This window comes from Olea europaea, chromosome 19, assembly GCF_002742605.1.
Source record: "Olea europaea var. sylvestris chromosome 19, O_europaea_v1, whole genome shotgun sequence".
NCBI lineage: Eukaryota > Viridiplantae > Streptophyta > Magnoliopsida > Lamiales > Oleaceae > Olea > Olea europaea.
Genome location: NC_036255.1, coordinates 13,311,402 through 13,319,660, shown reverse-complemented (window position 1 = coordinate 13,319,660; position 8,259 = coordinate 13,311,402). Strand labels below are relative to the sequence as shown.

General features: G+C 37.3%; 1 pseudogene; it reads right to left on the bottom strand.

Annotated features, from left to right (window-relative positions):
* Positions 1–2: 2 nt before the first annotated feature.
* Positions 3–5,157, bottom strand: LOC111368380 (annotated as a pseudogene).
* Positions 5,158–8,259: the final 3,102 nt, after the last annotated feature.

The window sequence follows — 8,259 nt, the reverse complement described above, 5'->3', positions numbered from 1 at the left end:
TCATCTAAAAGTGATTGAAATGAAAAATTTCCCCTTTTAAATCTCTAATCTTCTTTAGATTCCAGACAACTAGAAGAGGACGGAGTATCCTTCCAGCATCAGTAAAGATACGCACTTCTCCATGATGCTGGTCTCTTTTGATCTCAATCTACATGGAAATCAAGAAATAGAATTTCAGACCACCACTAGGATGTAATGCAATAACAGATAAACACACCTACATCAAAATGGGTACATGCATTAGATTGTAAACAAGTATGTGCTCACACACGCACATACAGATTGGTTTTTTAAGGGAAAATCGTCACAAGTTGTGAAACAATGAATAGTCACAACTCAACCACATAGAACCCCAAATGAGTGCTAATAAAGTTTAGAACATTAGCAAGATACAAAACCCTTTTTTATTTGGAAGCTTCAGACTACAAAGTAGAATGTCTAATTTATACTAAGATGTGAGTGACTACAACAGAAACAACTTCGAGTTGTACAATAGCCGATGGTATAGTATGCATATGTCAACCATCAAATTACATGAAATTTTTTAAAGAAATAAATATTTCATAACAATACCATGATAAAGTCATGCATGATACAAATGGTCTTCCATGTATACCGAATTAAGGGAAGAAATTCCTGGAAAAAAAATTGCAATCGCATTTGATATTGCCAATGAGTATGAAATATTTCTATTTTGTGGTTCTTGCTAATAATGTAATTTACTAACTTTTTATCACATCCCTTTACTTTGAAGGTTGATCACACCTCATCTCAAGAGCTACTATAAATATTAAATGGGTGCAAGATAACCTGATGTGGCACTTCCATTTTGCGGCGTTTGTGTCTAAGTTTTGCAACAAATGATGTAGAATCTGTACATAATCCAACCCAATCTCCATCCACAAAAATTTTGTCCTTTTCATTGAGAGCAGTGGAAGTATCATCCAACAATGTTTCCAACCTACACTCGTACAATTTATCAACAATACGGTCCTGTTCCAGTATGCAAGTACTGACAAGATCCAAACTTGACAGGTTCTTAACCAATCCACAATTTTCTCCATCTGACGTATTGAGAAAGCAAATCTTACCCCAGTGAGAAGGATGCCTGTATCGTCAAGGCAAAAAATTATTAGATTCTAACAACACTAGAATCCAAAACACAACATGCATTCATCAGTCATGATCTGACATATATAGGTTGCCTCGGTGCAGTTTCAGACTAACTCATTCAGCAAGGGATTAGGACATTTAACTGACCTTGAAGGACAAAATATGTGGATAAATAAGCAATTGAAGTTCTTTACAAAATGTGCCAGTGGCAGTTACAAATACACCATTGCATTATAGATGAGCTGCATTTATGAAAAGGTACATCACCCAATAGAATTTTAGAATTAAATCAATAGATAAACTTGCCCAGTTCCTTAATAGATAAACTCATAAAAGAGATACACATAAAGGAGATTGGTGAGGAATATCTTAAAGGAGTTTATAATTCAACATAATTCTTTTCAGTATGTCAATCACATAAAAGAAATAAAATATAACAACATACATTTGGAAAATTCAACGCTACATCCTTCAAAAGTTTTGTTCCCAGAACAGATGCATACCTACAGCTGAACAAAATATAATACGAACTCCAAAATCGGTATTATACAATTATTTATAGATAGGAGTTAAATAATTCATCTTTCGGAAGAACTAAGGACATACTTTAAGATAAAAATTGAAAGGATAAACACCTATCAACTGAAAAAAGTTCCAATCACTTACTGGTATCTAGCATCCCCAACCCTTCCAGTGTATGAAACCTGATGGCGAGTTTTCCTCATTTTTGTTGTTGTTTGCAGTGGATTTGTTTGTCTCAGTGTTACCACCACGCCAGAGATCCTCTCCATTCTCTTGAAAGGATGAGACCATGCTTCAGTTGAAAACGCTCTAGACAGACCATTAGTTATGATTGACGCATCCATGTAGTGTTCAATTGATTGCACATCCTGATCTCTGTAAAGATCTCTTTGCATAGCCCTCACCATGCGCCTCTCAGCATGTTTAATGTGAACTCTCAGCTCTTTCTCAAGCAATTCACCAGATAACTCCAACCTCTTACTCCTGAAATCATCCTACTATTAGCTTTTCTGCTGCCAGTATAGCCTTCCAAGAGACATTTCACCGTATAGGCTAGAAAACGAGCCTTCTGCTGAAAGCTTTTAAGATTGCGGAACAGGTATTGCTGATGCATTCTTCGATTGATTCTTTAAGTGGGAATTGGCAACTTTTTATGAGTTTCTCAATATGAAGAGTTGCCTTGTCACTCTTGCGAAACCCCTCACACTGTTTATCAGCATCATGTATTGATGCAAGCAGTACGTTTGTGATAGCACAACAAATCAAATTTACTACCTCTCGGTTATTTTGAGAGCCCAGGGAAAAGAACATAATCGAAATAGGAATTTCTGTCACCGCGAAGTACACCGTCATAAACTTTTCTCCTCCCATGAACTGCTCCACTTTTGGAACTATTTTCATATAAACTCTTTTACATTTTGAAACGGTTCAATATGCAATGGTCCACAGAGGATTCACTGGACAACCACAATCTTTTCAGGCATGTTTGCTCCTGAGCAATGAAGGTTTGCAATAAAGGTTTAATCAATTTTTCAATGCTCATTTTCTAAAAAGACCCATTATAAGTGGAAAACGAAGAACCCTTTCTATTTGGTTATGAACTTGGATTGAAATGAAAATAGGCTTATTGGATGAATCATTAATGTCCATCATATGTTAGATTACCTTGATATATCAGCTTAGCCAAAGAATTAACCATCGAATTTCTTTAAATTATATAAAACATTACAGTGGTACGCAAAGACCTCCAGATATTTAAGTGAACAAAGCATGTGCACCAATCACATAGTAGTGTATCACATGATTGGTAATATTATGAATACCATTCCCTTAAAGTATTCCATTCCTTCTTTCTTTAATAATGAAACTTCCACGATAGTCTGGACTTGATCCCAATTTAAAATTTGAAAACTCTCATCCATTGAATAATTAAGGATAACTAGCTTGCACATATATCATTAGCAAACATAGGAACCATAGTTTAAATCATATGTTATTGTACATTCAGAAGAAAATCAAATATAAAAGAGAGATTGTGTGTCACTCAATGATAATGACACCTTTAAAATCACAACCATAAATATTTTTTCTGGACAAATAGTACAGCAATCTCACCTTCTCAGCGCCCTTGATTATAAAATAACCTCCACGATCGAATTCACAATCCCCTTTCTCAACCCTTTTCAGCCAACATAAGTCGGACTTCACCATGACCGGGAGTCGCCCAAATATGATATCACTGTGATAATTGTTTAGTACTTTATTCTCAACAAATTGTTCAAATCCAGTTTTGAACTTTTCAATTCTTGCAACATTTTTACTATACACCTGAAAAGTTCAAAGAAAGAAGCAAACAAATTAAAAACGGAAGGTTAAAACTAGAAAAGGGAAGGTAGCACATTCACTGTGAGGATGCTGTTTATCGTACATACTGACTAAATGAACCCACTAAAGTTTGTTAGAAACCATCAATAGATAGCAATTGGTACAACACTGATAACAACTCTTTTGAACATTCATTCTAGCCCCATTCAACTCATAATTGGAGCATACAAATTGACAAATGGCAACTGGAAAAGTGGAGAACATGCTATTAGAAGAATACAAATAGGCAAATCTGTAATGTTCCAACAGTATTTAACATCCATAGTGATGTCAATAACCAGAAAAATGAAGATAAATAGCAGAATTGTGAAGCATTGATTTCCCAAAGGATCATGAGCTATCCTTCCATACGCATAATATAAGAAAATTATTGTAAATTCAATTGTCTAGACAATTAAGTAACATATAATAAACTTATAAGCATGCCATTCAACATGTCAAGGCAAGCTGTAAGTGAATACTTATAAACAAAATCATATAAGCTAAAAAAAAAAAAAGATACTTCAAATTCCATGCCTAGTAATGTTACTTGGACCAGAATTCTTGACAATTGAATACTTGTTATCAACAAATTGCCATAAAAACAAAAAAAGAGAAGTAGTATACCACAAATGAAGTATTTGAATTCAGATAATGCACATCTTCAATACAACAGAAGAGAATGATGAGAGCAGTTGGGGCCAGATACATCTACAAATCTAAAGATGAGTTTCAACTTTTATCCTAGACAAATAGGTCATATTCTGTAGATGGGCATGCCGAGGATACATTTCCAAAAACTCTTTACCACCTTCAACTGAAAACGTCTCGCCTGTCCAAAATGTCAGCTGCTCAAGTGTGACCTACCCAAACTTCAGAGATGCATACCTCCAATCACCATCTCCCCTTTTTTACGGATCATACTCGGGCTCAACAACAATCTCACCAATAGAGTCGAACATTTGTTGAATACCATGTTAAATGAAATCATTACATGAGTTGATTTGGTGACTAATTAGGCCATATTGCTCAAAAAATGCTGTTGAAGTCTTTCTACAGAAACCTTTTAGGAACTCTTTACCTAACTCTCGCACACAGTTTTTAACCTCGTCATCGGAATCAGAATCATTAAAATATATATCATCATCATCGATATCCATTTTCGAGGTACCGTTTGCAAACTTTTCATTAAGGCTGCTAGGTCCAAACTCTTCCATGGCATCCAAAGCACCCATCAGATCTGGAGACTGCCAAACAAAATAAAACAAATAACAATTGATCAGTGAAAAACTCACGATTTCATTTAACCCGAGCCTCTCTCTTTTCTATTTCTACGAGCGAATAGGATTGCAAGGAAGAGTTCATTCATCAAACCAATTTTTGTTTCTTAAGAGCCACTAAAAGAATTTGATAGTAATTCCACCATAACTCTTTTACACCAATTATTCATTTAAATCACTCTACAAAGAGTTCTACGAAGAAACTCCTCTTTCCGCACATAATTTATTCCAAAGGCATTTGCATATGGAAGGAAGAAAAAAGAGTTCTGGGAATTTTTCCCTTCCAAGTCAATTTTTGTTAGAATTTTAGGCTTTATTTCTTTCAACATTTAACTGAAGGACTGATAATTGAAACCCAAAGCCATAGACTTTGCCAGAACCATCCACATGCAAATGGGCTTAATGAATGTGCCTGCACTTTATTGGTTCATAAATAAATCATTTGACTTTTCATTTATATGAATTTATTATTTAATGACATGTAATTACCGGTGTTAAGGACCGCAACTTTACATAGTCCCTTGACACTATCGTAGTCGCAGTTTGCCCAACTTCGACCGCACATTGTAAATATTAGTTCAAATTTGAATTGTAATTTTCTTTCCATCGTAACAGTTATTTTAGTTGTAAAATAGTTCTGATATTAGTAAACGTTTATTATGATTCCTTGTCTTTTAAACGTCTACTCCTACCACTTAGGTTTTTCTTCCGAATGTTATTATAGGGATTATTAGTCATTCAAAAATCTTTAAAACTCACTAGTGTCCGCCCCATGCAGCAGCAATTGTAATTTTCTACTTTCGTCAATTTTAACGTTCAGTTTGCATCAATCAGTATTCAATTTTCTTTCAATGTATTCAAATTTTCTGTTGTAAGCTTTCTACAAAATTGTAATCAAATTTTCTTTCGTCCCGACGCGATTGAGAAAAGGTGGAAGGTAGTCTAGCGGACAGACTACTGCCGCACGATGTCCCTTTCTATGTCAAGAAGAAAGGCATCCCGTGAAAGTTGGTATCAGAGCTGCGGCTCACAACCCTCTATAAGAAAGCTATACATCCCACACCACTGAGGTGGAAGAGCCTCAAAAGAAGAGTACTACTAAACAGTGCGTGGATGCGCTTGATGAGACGACTACTAGGTTGTGCTATGCCGTGGACGGTCTCGAGAAAAAAGTCGAGATGGCAGAATTCGAGATTCGTGGATTATACATCCAATTAGATGAAAGCCAAAGGGCTTACGCCGCAATGACTGAAGTTGTTGCAATCATTCTTGATCTGCAGGATGAAATGGAAGCGTTGAGAGCTTAATTACGAGTTCTCCAACGTGCGGTGGGCAATGGGCAAGCTTCCGTACCTAAGTATACTCCAAGACTCTGAATTCGTGAACTGTGTACCTACGGAGGGGCACGTGATGCAAAAGAAGTCGAAAACTTCTTGTTTAACATGGAACAATACTTTCTCGCAGCTTCGATCGAAGACGAAGCTAGAAAGGTAACCACAACTACCATGTATCTGGATGGAGATGCAAAACTATGGTGGCGAACCAAATATGCTGACATTCAGGTCAATAGGGTCCGAATAAATTCTTGGGATCTCTTCAAGGAAGCGATCAGATCGTAGTTTTCCCCAGAAAATGTCGAGTATCAGGCTCGACGGGCACTTCGAGACCTGAAACATATAGACTCTATCAGAGAGAATGTGAAAGTCTTTTCAGAGCATATGCTAAATATTCGAGATATGTCGAAAAAGGATAAGTTCTTCACCTTTATGGAAGGGTTGAAACCATGGACACCCATGAAACTTCAGAGACGGAAGGTTACTGATTTGAGCACGACCATGAGAGTCGTCGAATGTTTGACCAACTACCAAACGGAATCCAGAAAAGACCGACCTTCGGGGAGTAATCAAGCAAATGGAGGTGGTAACAGATCTTACAGACCCAGCTCAAACCCAAATGGGGGAGAGCGTTACTCTCAGAATAAGGGAGGAGCCTATCAAAGCACCCGTGACTTTTAGGAAAATTATCATAATAGCCGTCAAGGAAATTATAACGGCAGCAACAGTAACAACTAGAACAAAGGAAAGGCAACGGAGGGCCGAACTGATGCCACTCTCAAATTGATGTGCTTTTTATGTGAATGACCTCATCAGGTGTCGGAGTGTCCTCAGGAATAGATGGTGAATGCATATTGTCAACTAGCATGTGGCGGGTCAAGTTCAAAGCAAGAGGCCCCACAGGCTAGTTGTCATGGTGAGACGGACTTCGAAGAGGATGAGGACGCAGTTGGGGCATTTTCACATCGGTGCAACACATTCTCACATCGGGTTGCTGAAAAGGATGAGGTCCCCTTGAAAGAGGCAAGGATGGAAGAAGTGAATGCTCGAATTTGTAGGGCCAAAGGCTTAATGTACATTGATGTGAAGATCAATGGAAAGCCAATCAGGGCTGTGGTGAATACTGGTACTACCTAAAACTACCTTGCATGTACCGAAGTAGAGCGACTCAGACTTGTTATGGAAAAGGGTAGTGGGAAAGTCAAAGCAATCAACTCCGTTGCTCAACCAATAGCTAGAGTGACGAAATCAGTGTTGATCAAAGCAGGTCCATTCGAGGGAAGGACAAATTTATCTGTAGTTCAGATGGATGATTTCAAGCTTATTTTAGGATTGGAATTTCTTCGGGATACTAAGACATCAGTGTTACCATATTTCGATTCTTTAATAATGATGGGTAATAAGTCGTGTGTCATCCCTATACAAGTTGGGAGGATGAGCGAGAAGAGTATCTCAGCTATGCAACTTAGTAAGGGTTTCAAGAGAAATGAATCTTCTTTTTTGTGCACTCTTCGATTAGAGGAGATCGAAGAGGCGACTGGTCCTATTCCAAAATTCGTTAAAAGGCTTATACAAGAATTTGAAAACATCATGCCGGACAAATTACCAAAGAAATTACCACCAAGAAGGATGATTGATCATGAAATTAAACTTATTCCTGGTGCTAAACCTCCCACCAGGGCACCATACCGTATGTCTCAGCCTGAGCTTGAAGAGCTTAGGAAGCAATTGGGAGAAATGTTGGAGAATGGAATCATTGTGTCTGCAAAGTCACCATATGGAGCTCCTGTGTTGTTTAAAAAAAAGGCCGATAATTCTCTTAGAATTTTCTGTGACTATTGAGCCTTGAAGAAGATCACTATAAAGAATAGCTATCTTATCCCACTAGTTGCAGATTGCTTCGATCAACTAAGTCAGGCGAAGTATTAAACAAAAATTGATCTTAGGTCCAGATACTGGCAAGTTCGGATCAAGGAGGGAGATGAAGCAAAGACTACGATGGAAACCAGATATGAAGCCTTTGAATTTGAAGTGATGCCTTTTGATTTGACAAATGCTCCATCAACGTTTTGTACTATGATGAATCAGGTACTTTACGGGTTCTTAGATGATTTTGTCGTGGTGTACTTAAACGACATAGTAATCTA